The sequence below is a fragment of the Triticum dicoccoides genome, chromosome 3B (genome assembly GCF_002162155.2).
Source record: "Triticum dicoccoides isolate Atlit2015 ecotype Zavitan chromosome 3B, WEW_v2.0, whole genome shotgun sequence".
Lineage (NCBI taxonomy): Eukaryota > Viridiplantae > Streptophyta > Magnoliopsida > Poales > Poaceae > Triticum > Triticum dicoccoides.
This window is the reverse complement of record NC_041385.1, coordinates 749,394,935-749,407,037: the sequence shown is the minus strand read 5'-3', so window position 1 is coordinate 749,407,037 and position 12,103 is coordinate 749,394,935. Positions and strand designations below refer to the sequence as shown.

General features: G+C 42.3%; 1 long non-coding RNA gene across 1 annotated transcript; it reads left to right on the top strand.

Annotated features, from left to right (window-relative positions):
- Positions 1-2,192: 2,192 nt before the first annotated feature.
- On the top strand, positions 2,193-4,306 carry LOC119282018. Its single transcript, XR_005138605.1, has 3 exons — positions 2,193-2,279; positions 2,383-2,426; positions 3,944-4,306. It is a non-coding gene; the product is annotated as an uncharacterized LOC119282018 (long non-coding RNA).
- The last annotated feature ends 7,797 nt before the right edge of the window (positions 4,307-12,103 follow it).

Here is a 12,103-nt window from a genome sequence, read left to right as displayed (position 1 = left end):
CGGCCCAAGGCGCAGCTGCGGGAGCAAGCTGGAGGGAGCAGCGACCAATTGAGAGAGGGCGGCCCTGGTTTGCTTGCTCAGCTCGCAGCCAAGTCGGTGTTGCTTGCTATTGCTAGTCCTCCTCGTCTCCGGGTCGCTGTCGGCGTGCGTTGGACCGTCCCTCTCAGCCCCTCACGGTATACCATGATGTGAGCACTGCATTCTCCTTCTCTGTCGACTGTCTTTGCGCGAGCACCGCAACTAGTTCGTCGACGGTGTCACTCGTCGTGCCGCCGACGGGGTCGCTCGTCGACGGCTCCATGCTCGTCATGTCGGACACGGCGCCACAACCACTATCCACCGCAGTCGCCATGGTCTGGCGCACACTACATTTCTTCTCCCCCTCCCTCTGCTAGCTCTTAACCCTGTGTGCTAACTTCTAAGTGCAAGTGCTAGCTCTTAATCACACCCCATGCGGGCAACCAAACACCGTGTTCATGTGCCACTTGGGCTAATGCAGGCAACCAAACAAAGTGTATTTGGGTATTACCTAATGCAGCGACCATTGATGCAGGCAACCAAACAACTTGCAGATGACACATTTGGGGCTGTTTTTGCTCACCCAGGCTGGGTTGAGAAGTGTATGCAATGCGACTACTGTTTGAAACTTGAACCAAACACACCCTTCACTTTCCCCGCCGCCTGTCGTCTCTGTCGCACACCGTCTCCTCTCCACTCTCAAGCGACGACGTCACCCATCGCCTCCTCCCCCAACCCCCCTACAGCCTCGGCCCGCCGCCTCCTCTTCCCATCACGGCGTCGCCCCGTCGCATCCTCTCCCCACCACGGCCCGCCTCGCCGCAAACCCCGCCGGTTTTCCCTAGATTAACTCTGCCGCCACCGTGTCCCAGCGCAGATCAAGGTGCGAGCTACTGGACACGATGAGGGAGCGGGCATCTTGGAGAGGACCGACATCCACTGCGTGTACGCGAGCACCTCAGGCTCAGGCTGCGCCAGATGGAGCGGATTCGCACCGTCGTCAAGGGCCATGGAGCTCGGGACATCGCGCTTCCCCCCTTCTCTAACACCATCAAGCATCACCAACTCAACTCGATGCAGGGGGATGCTTCTTCTTCTCGGGACGCCGTGCTGCCATGAAAGGTCTCCCCCCCCCCTCTCCCTCTCCCCCCTCTCTCGTTTCGATTTGGTACGGTGATATACTTGGCTCCCTTCCCTCCCTGATGCGGTTCCTCACGCCTCCCTTTTTTGATCTGTAGTTGAGCTGGTAGGTCTAGCATCCATACTGGCTTTACATACAGCATGGACAAGAGATTTTTTTCAGACAAATGATGCTTGAGTATATTTACTTGGAGCGCTAAAAGCTATTAACTGTTAGCCAAATAATGTTATGTTGAAAAATAATCTCATCATATCTTCTCCTGCGAGGAACAAATATGACACACATTATGTTCCCCTCAAGAAAAGAAAATAAAAGATGGTACCACTTAGTTCCAAGTCGCAGAATTCAGATATGGTTGTTTCTGAAAGGGATTATTGGTGTATAGGCAATAAAAGTTTCATTCTATTTGTAACTAAAGGTCTTGATTATCTATGGTCGACTTAATTCATACATCCTCTATATTTGATTACATTTTTATGTTTCAGATTTCATATGACATTGAATCTGACCCAAGATTATGTAGCGTACAACCTGTCAGCTCTTTGGAATTGATAAAGCTGCATAAATTTCAGGTACATGCACGTGTCCAGCAGCGAACCCTAGCCACGGTGCATCCCACGAGCTGTTGCTGGCCGTACCTCGGAGCGGAGACATCACCGTCCCCAACACGTTTGTCTGGCAGTAAGTATCTGCATTGTTTGTACTAGAAGAAATACACGTGACTCCATCATTTGACTTCTGAACTTTATTGATGCTTATGTCACTCTATGCACAATAGGTATGCCTTCGCCACGTTGTCATTCATGACATTTCTCTTTCTCTATGTTGGCATGGATGCATTGGATATAGAGAAGTGGAATATTGTTAGTCAAACATATATGTATGCTCGCTATCTGCTTCTTTCTATGTGTGTAGTAACATACTTGTTGTTCAAATCCACAAACTGTTTTGTTTTGTAACCCATTTTTGTACTATATGCAGCCCAATGATATGTATCTCCTTGAGCTCCATTGTTTTGGCATTGGTGCTGGTTGCAAGAGCTGCATTTGTTTTACCACTGTCTTTTCTCCAGTTTGACCAATAAAACTCCAGGCGAGAAGATCTCTATTATAGGCAGCAAGTGAGTGTCTTATTTAGAAACTTCTTATGTGTGCTATGTCATTTCAAGAATACTCCTGTTACATACATGATGTGGCTTATTCAAGTTATTATTTGGTGGCCAGATCTCATGACAGGTGTTGTGTCAGTTGCATTGGCCTACAATAAGGTAAAATATTGTGTCTGATATATTCCATATGTGCTTTGGATGTAATGCATGATCAAGTTTTGTAGCCTCGGTGTTTTATCATACTTAATAGGTATATGCTAATGTAACACCCATTCGAAATAGAACTCTATCATTAGGAACAGATATACCAATTAGATGTGCTTCAGGAATGTTATGCAATGAAAAAATAAGCATAATAGCATACCAAACGTACCTTGCTAAGCAAAAATGCTCTGAGTTATATTAGGAGGTGTACCCATCTATCTGTAGTCTGCTCTTAATACATTCTGCTCTTTTCCATGTTGTAACATTTAGATTAGTCCACTTATCGGATTTTAATTCCATGTGCTTGGATGCATATTTGAATAAATCCTCTAGTCCTTCTAGCTGTTGCACCAATAAATGAAAAATTATTAGCATCACAAGCGGCAAATAAGAAAAAAAATCTTCTTATTAAAACAATATCTTCACATGGTGTAGCACTGGGTATGTTGACTGATTTCATCCTGCCTCCAATTCTTGCATCTGATAAGTATCATAGCCAATCACAATCTTCATCATCTGTAGAAATATTGAGTGAATGTCAGTTATAATTAGTGGTATTATAACAATGCCCATAATGATTTTCAGTTAGGAAATCGAACATTCAACAATGCGTGTGTGATGTACTTGGGAGACCACCGCATCACCTGTATCAGATTGAGATTGTTCTCCAGTCCTATGGACGGCTGTAGACCCCCCCCCCCTATGTTGCTCATACCAGGAATTTTCCCCTCCCTCTTAAGTGCTTGTTTTTCTTTTGTAGAATATAAATGTGAATTAGCTACAGTACACAATATCTACCTGAATTGTCCTTGTTTGTTAGGTCCTGATATGGAGTCCGGTACCTCACTACGCTAAGAGGACGCCGTAGTGTCTTTTGAGTGAATCTATTTGGTCCGAAATACAATGAACAATTCTAAGTCAACAACTCAGCTTGTCATGTGGTCAGGAAATAAATATCATCATTACTATGTCAAGAAATAGATATGAACATTATTATTTCAGTGAATCTAGTTTTGCAAGAACCCTTCTCTGCTCCTCTTGAGGTACAAAGGTGGAAAGCGTGTCACTTTGTTTATCGAATCCGAAATGGCTACTGGAGGTGCCGGGGCTATTTTGAATGGTAGAAACATCACTACTGGCTGAAATATATGCCGTCATTTTGTCTCATTCACCCCATTGTTACAGTACATGAACCCCTTGGTAAGAAACAACTAACCAGGAATCCTAATGTGCAGTGTGTACTTAATTTCTTCAATAAAACATTAAGATCGTGGTGGCCTGTAGGTGGCAAAAGAAACAACCAACCAGGAATCCTCATACCCAGTGTCCTGTAGGTCTGTGGGCGTTGTTACATGGTGTCCTGTAGATACATGGATGTTGTTACATGGTGTTCTGCAGTGTAATGGTGACAATTTCCTTTATTTTGTTCTGATCATAACATGTGCAAAATTGAAATGATGTAATCTGTGCAGGGGCGGGGCTGGAAGTATCTCGATGACGACCTATGTCGTCGAGATGGTTCGGCCACCAGGGCGAGAACGATGTGGACATCGGAGATAGAGCAGCACGCCGGGATGGCCCGAGGTGTTCTCGAGACGGCAGCCAGGGCGAGGACGGCATGGAAACTGGATCTAGGGCGAGTCGCCAGGGTGGGCCAAGGTTTCCTCAAGATGGCATGGCCACAAGGGTGAGGACGGCGCAGACACCAGGGGCCAGGACCGTCGCCAGGGTGGGCTGTGGTTTCCTCAAGACAGCACGGCCACCGGGGCGAGGACGGCAGGGCGAGGGCAGGTCGTGGCCTGGTGGCGGCATTGATCACGAACATATTGTTTAATTCCTCCTGGAGGTAGCATCGTGGGGTTGTCTAGCATCCTATGCGAGGGCAGTCCGCTGGCAGAACATTTGTTATGAACCGTCGATCTGATCTGTAGATGTTTGATGTAACTTGGGCGCTTGGATTTCATTAAGTGGGTTTGATTGGACGTGGGTGGTTATCCGTGTGTTCTTATGTGTGTTATGTCATTTCAAGAATACTCCTGTTACATACATGATGTGGCTTATTCAAGTTATTATTTGGTGGCCAGATCTCATGATAGGTGTTGTGTCAGTTGCATTGGCCTACGATAAGGTAAAGTATTGTGTCTGATATATTCCATATGTGCTTTGGATGTAATGCATGATCAAGTTTTGTAGCCTCCGTGTTTTATCATACTTAATAGGTATATGCTAATGTAACACCCATTCGAAATAGAACTCTGTCATTAGGAATAGATATACCAATTAAATGTGTCTCAGGAATGTTATGCAATGAAAAAATAAGTATAATAGCATACTGCTACGTCTTGAGCTTCCGTTGGTTTTCCCGAAGAGGAGAGGGTGATGCAGCAAGTGTAGCGTAAGTATTTCCCTCAGTTTTGAGAACCAAGGTATCAATCCAGTAGGAGGCTCCTCAAAAGTCCTACGCACCTACACAAACAAACTGAGAACTCGCAACCAACGCAATAAAGGGGTTGTCAATCCCTTCACGACCTCTTGCGAAAGTGAGATCTGATAGAGAGATAATAATATATTTTTGGTGTTTTGTAAATAGATGCAAAAAGAAAAAATGCAAATAAAAGTAGATTGAAAGCAAATATGATAAGAGATAGACCCGGGGGCCATAGGTTTCACTAGAGGCTTCTCTCAAGATAGCATAAGTATTACGGTGGGTGAACAAATTACTGTCGAGCAATTGATAAAAAAGCGCATAGTTATGAGATTATCTAGGCATGATCATGTATATAGGCATCACGTCCATAACAAGTAGACCGACTCCTGCCTGCATCTACTACTATTACTCCACACATCGACCGACTCGTGCCTGCATCTAGAGTATTAAGTTCATAAGAATAAAGTAACGCATTAAGCAAGATGACATGATGTAGAGGGATAAACACATGCAATATGATATAAACCCCATCTTGTTATCCTCGATGGCAACAATACAATACGTGTCTTGCAACCCTTTCTGTCACTGGGTAAGATCATCGCAAGATTGAACCCAAAGCTAAACACTTCTCCCATGGCAAGAAAGATCAATCTAGTAGGCCAAACCAAACTGATAATTCGAAGAGACTTGCAAAGATAACTCAATCATACATAAAAGAATTCAGAGAAGATTCAAATATTATTCATAGATAAACTTGATCATAAACCCACAATTCATCGGATCTCGACAAACACACCGCAAAAAGATATTACATCGAATAGATCTCCACAAGAGAGGGGGAGAACATTGTATTGAGATCCAAAAAGAGAGAAGAAGCCATCTAGCTAATAACTATGGACCCGTAGGTCTGTGGTAAACTACTCACAACTCATCAGAGGGGCTATGGTGTTGATGTAGAAGTCCTCCGTGGTCGATTCCCCTTCTGGCAGATTGCTGGCGAAGGCTCCAAGATGAGATCTCGCGGATACAGAAGGTTACGGCAGTGGAAATTGTGTTTAGTGGTGCTCCTGGATGTTTTCGGGGTCCGTAGGTATATATAGGAGGAAGAAGTACGTTGGTGGACGCCCGAGGGGCCCACGAGACAGGGGGGCGTGCCCTCCTATCTCGTGGGGCCCTTGGAGCTTTCTTGACTTGCACTCCAGGCTCTCCGGATTAGATTTGTTCCAAAAATAACGCTCCCGAAGGTTTCATTCCGTTTGGACTCCGTTTGATATTCCTTTTCTTCGAAATACTGAAATAGGCAAAAAAAAACAGCGATATGGGTTGGGCCTCCGGTTGGTAGGTTAGTCCCAAAAATGATATAAATGTGTAAAATAAAGCCCATAAACATCCAAAAGGGGTAATATAATAGCATGGAACAATCAAAAATTATAGATACGTTGGAGACGTATCACATACCAAATGTACCTTGCTAAGCATAAATGCTCTGAGTTATATTAGGAGGTGTACCCATCTATTTGTAGTCTGCTCTTAATACATTCTGCTCTTTTCCATGTTGTAACATTTAGATTAGTCCATTAATCGGATTTTAATTCCATGTGCTTGGATGCATATTTGAATAAATCCTCCAGTCCTTCTAGCTGTTGCACCAATAAATGAAAAGGTATTAGCATCACAAGAGGCAAATAAGAAAAAAAAATCTTCTTATTAAAACAATATCTTCACATGGTGTAGCACTGGGTATGTTGACTGATTTCATCCTGCCTCCAATTCTTGCATATGATAAGTATCATAGCCAATCACAATCTTCATCATCTGTAGAAATATTGAGTGAATGTCAGTTATAATTAGTGGTATTATAACAATGCCCATAATGATTTCAGTTAGGAAACCGAACATTCAACAATGCGTGTGTGATGTACTTGGGAGACCACCGCATCACCTGTATCAGATTGAGATTGTTCTCCAGTCCTATGGACGGCTGTAGATCCCCCCTCTATGTTGCTCATACCAGGCATTTTCCCCTCCCTCTTAAGTGCTTGTTTTTCTTTTGTAGAATATAAATGTGAATTAGCTACAGTACACAATATGAGCAACAGTTGTTTTTCTTCTGTACGATATCCTCAAGACAATTTGTTTATGCTGAGTTGGAACATTTGATATATAGATAAAAGACTGTTCGCACACGAACACGTCACTGTGTACCTCTGACACCGAGGGTGATGCACCACAGCTCACGTCGAAGGAGACCTGAAACCCCACACGCCCGGGGGGACCCCGTCAGGGCGCGCGGCGGCTATGGGCTGCCCTAGGTCGACTTGATCGCCCTTAGGGCCTCGAGGTTCGCCGCCCTGCAACAAGAAGAACAGACGAAGAACGAGGAAGAAGAAGAACAAGGGAGAAGGAAAAGTAAAGGTAAAAAGTGTAGATAGATTTGTTCGATTGTGTGTTGTTATTCAATCGGCCGTCACCTCTTACATATATATGAGGCGGCTGGACTTTCCGTACAAGAAAAGGACTCAAATCCTGTTCAAAACATCAAAAGATAACCTAAATCGGACTACGAGGGTCGGAACTTCCGGTCAGCCCGGAACTTCCGGGCTGAAATTACATTAAGTAGCCCTCTTGCACAGCTCCTGCAGGTCGCATATGGCTTCGGATCGCGATGGTCCCAAAAGCAAAGTTGTAGATCTTGCAATGCATAAAAATTCCTTAGTTGATCACTTGTTCATCCGAGGTCATCTTGATGTCAAAATCGGCCCCGCAAATCTGCAAATAATGTTGAAATTCCAGTTTCCGGGGCGCACCGTGAGCAAAGTTTCTATTTAGCCCAGAACCTCCACGGAAGTTTTGCCCGGAACTTCCGGGGCAGACTTATGCAGCACACTGTTTTGGCTCTAACTTTTGCATACGAATTATGATTTAGACATTTCTTATATCAAAATCTATCGTTTCGACGAGACGAAGACAATCCGTGTAGAAACGTTTCCCATATGAGGCCATCTTGGGAGCGTAATCAGCCAAATAGTGTTCTGAATACAAAATTTGAATACTTCAAACACAACTTCGGCCTTAGAGATGAGATCGGATGGCTACAGCCCAAATATCAAAGTTTCTCCGTTTGAAGATAAGGAACTTTCTCACTTTGAGCACTTCTCCATTTGAGGCCTTCTTAATTATGTTTCTGACCATACCAAAATCTGGTGTCAAACACATGCCCCCCTGTTTTTCGGCAAAGCTTGTGTGTCGAAAAATAACTTCCGCATAGCTTGTTCTAAGGACGATGTCAACACTCCATCGGCTATTTTGCATGTTCTTAGGACGATAATTATATATCGGCCATTGCTTGTTTGAACCTCTTGATGCAAACTTGAGTGAAAACTTCTCAGCTTCTATAACAATCCGGTGATAAGGTTCCATAGATCAAAACAATCCTCCGAACCATATTGTTCACCCTTTCGCTAGGATATCACAGATAATCAATAATGAACTTCCTCCAATCCTTACTTCGCCTGCATAAAAGTTTCATTAGTGGCCGAAGCGGTGGGCTTCGATTAGGCATTACCTATGTTGACAAGACCTAGCATCGGCTATTGATAGAAATGCAATACACCATGGTTAACATAGTAGCCGGATGCTTGTTGTGCCAACTCTTTCGAATTGTCATGTCTAGATATATGAACAATTTTAAAGCAACCCAAGGTAAATCTTGAATCTAGACATACCAAAAGATAAACTATAAGTGATTCGTCAAAACATTGATAACCCTTGGATATTTGTTGCACTACTAATAACGAATCACTGGAAGCCTCAATATGTATAGCACCTATAGCAAGGCAAAGCTCCAATCCAAATGACAATGCATATTCGGCTTTGATCATTGTGCAAAAATATCTTAAGCGGCATGAGGCTTCACAAAATAGCTCCATATGGAGATAAATAAACAACACCAACACCTTGGCCATTGCCACAAATTTAACCGTCGAAAATAATCTCCATAGTACTAGAAAGACAAGGGCAATATCAATGAACATGTACCTCGTCTTGGCATCTAATTGAACTAAGGACGATGTTAGGGCACTACATCAGCCATGCTTTGACATATTCTTAGGGCGATAGATAAATATCGGCCATTAACATAAGGTCCATGTAGAATTCTTTCACCAAATCATGTATAGCCGAAATAAACAAATGAAATAGCAATCAAATATTTCGGCCCTTTGGATTAGCAAGAAAAAATGTAGCTAATAAAATGTATAGAGATTTGGTAATACCCACTCATGATGCAGAAAATTATGTCGCTTCCATGGATCAAAATAAATCCAGGGAGGGTAATTTATCATACCTGATGATGAATTCCATGGCAAAGGCATCAATGGTATGGTTGAAGAATATGGATGATGTGCTAACCAAAGATGCTGAAACCTTCTGCTTGGTCCTTCATAGTTTTCACTCTTTTCCTTCTTCACCTTTGCCGCACTTCTTATAATGGAAGCTTGCACATAATTCTTATTTTGAGCACTTACTTTAGGAACCCATGCCATGTTCCTTTCTTCAAGTTCTTGTGCACAAAGTTTTTGTAATTTCTTCTTTTGCCAATATGATAAGCCGAGTGGGCACCCCGACTGCGATTATGTCTGAAGCAATCGCAATTCTTGTTTTACCTTGTGCACTCTCAACTTCTTTTCTTCAGATTTGGCACTTTGACTATTAATAATTGGTTGTTTCGTCTCATTGCATTTAGTAGCCAATGTCAACACTTTAATTGGCTCTTTTTCATTTGAGATCAAATCTGAAGTTGCACTCTTACGACCATCTCTTTTAACACGGTAAACTTGCTTCACCACCCCTTTCTTCTTCCTTGAGTTCTGGACCGATTCCTTATGATTGAAACGGTCTTTAACATATGATTGTTCAAATGTTGATCCTCTTGAAGCTGCATAACGTTGGTGAGATGGTCTAAAATAAGATGAAGAATGTGCCCTTGTATCATACATGTCCCATGATAGATATGATTCTATATGAGCATAGGGAGGCATCCACGGCATTGGCATTGGCGGACCAAAATAAGGATATGAATATGTTGCATTGAAATTCTCACTTTGCGAATACCGATCCTCAGATTTGCGCCTTGGGGGTGATCTTGGTTTCTTTGCATGATTTGGCCGATAAGCATTCTTCTCTTCACTCTTCTTTTGATATTTATCCAATAGTTCAGCGAAGGTGATTTTTGATCTCTTACACTTGCGCTTATTTCGGCCTTTATTTTCTTTTGGTTTGCTTTCATCGATCACTGGATTTGCTTGCTGCCCCCCAGTCCTTGGCGTCTCCATTATAGCTTCGATGGAATTCTCACCCTCAAGATTATGTTCATTATGCTCTTCAACAACTTCTTTACTTGAAAGCTTGATCCCATCACCTGCAGTTTTTACCTTCTCTTTAAATGGATCGACTTGAAGTAGCCGATGCAAAAACTTTTTGCCATCAAGACCAATCGGAATAGACTGGTCATCTCTTGGTGTTTCAATAAACTTCAATCGTCCTTTTTACAATGCCCGATTTAACTATTTGACGAAACATGTTGCAATCCTCAAAATTGTGCTTGGACGAATCATGCAACTTACAATACATTCGTCCCTGGACAGATGGCTCAACATGATGATCAAGAATTCTAATATATTTTTTTCAGCAACAAATCAAATATTTGATCACACATGCTTGAATTGAAGATAAACCTTTTATTTTCTAGTCGATCTTGCTGTGAGAACGGCTTTGGAGTTAAGCGACGAATGGTTCAGATTTTGTATCACCCCATTCGGCTATGAATTTTATTTTGCATTCTCTTACCGATGTCACTGGATAAGATAGTATACTAGCATCAGTTTTTTGAAAAGAATCTAACCTTGGCTTTAAGTTTCTGAAACAAAAATAGTTAGAACATGCATGCCTCAATTGAGACCAAGAGTAAGCCAAGTATGAAACAAGCAAAGCTACCCATGCAGATATGAACTTTAAATAAAGCAACGGGGAAAGCTTTGGCTGCAACAATAAGTCATTATCGGTCTTTATAGATGGCGCAATGTGTTGACCGATATGCTTTGTGGCAATCTAATTGCTAACAAATAAATTACCCTTCTTCATTGGGCTCTCAATATTTCTTATGAAGATTTTTCTAATATATGCATCAATAATAAAGTTTTGACCAAATCTGAAAATAGGTAAATTACTTGCTAAACATACCTCTTCAAATATGTTGCGAGAGCATGATGGTGGTGTGACTTGAATAATATCTTGCTCCACCTTTGGATGGCTCCCCAACGCCTCTTCATCATCTTTTTCTTGATTTCGTGCATCATTACACTGAAGATTTTTGTCGGCCGTACTTCGTTCGGCTACTTGTTCTTGTCCTTAAAGCTTGTCAATTTCTACGACATGGAACTCATAGGGCAGGAAGTAGGTTTCATTAACTTCAGAAAAATCAAGCACCGTTGTTTTCCTATGCTTGCCATGCCCTTTCTCAGTGATGCTTGCCTCGTTGGATTTGATGGGTTCAGAATATATACTTTTTGATTCGGCTTTTTCAACCAAAGAACTTTCATGTTCTGAATCATCTTTATTTACATCGGTTATATCAATTGGCAAGGCTTCTTTTCTTTGAGCCAATTCCCTATCAATTATCTCTTGGTGAAGTACTTGCACTCTATCGCGCAAAGCTTTAACTCCCCTCTCAATTTTAGCCCGCTCTAGATTAGTTTGCCCCCCAATGCTTTTAGGATCTTTCAGCAATGAAGTGTTAGTGTTGCTGAAATTTTGCAATTGTGTAGGGGTGTATAATATGTTGCGGTACTAGGTGGAGGTGTATGCACTGTTGTATAACCATATGCTCTCTCACCAATACTATCAATTGATGAAGTTTCATCTTCCTGCAAAACTCTAGCCTTTATTGCAGCATAATCAGGAAACAACCCCTTTTCATATTGTTTTGTTCAAGGCAAAGAGCATTAATTCTCTTGTTTTGTGCCAAGCTCTTTTTAATGCAGCCACAACCGCTTCTGGAAGGGATTGCTCCGCAATACTTTCAGATTCTTTCGGCAATGATTCGTGAGTGTTGCCGAAATTCTTGAATTGCATAGAGTATGCATTATATGCTACAGTATTTGATGACGGCACATGTGTTCCTGTAAAATTTTCATTTATTTGGCTA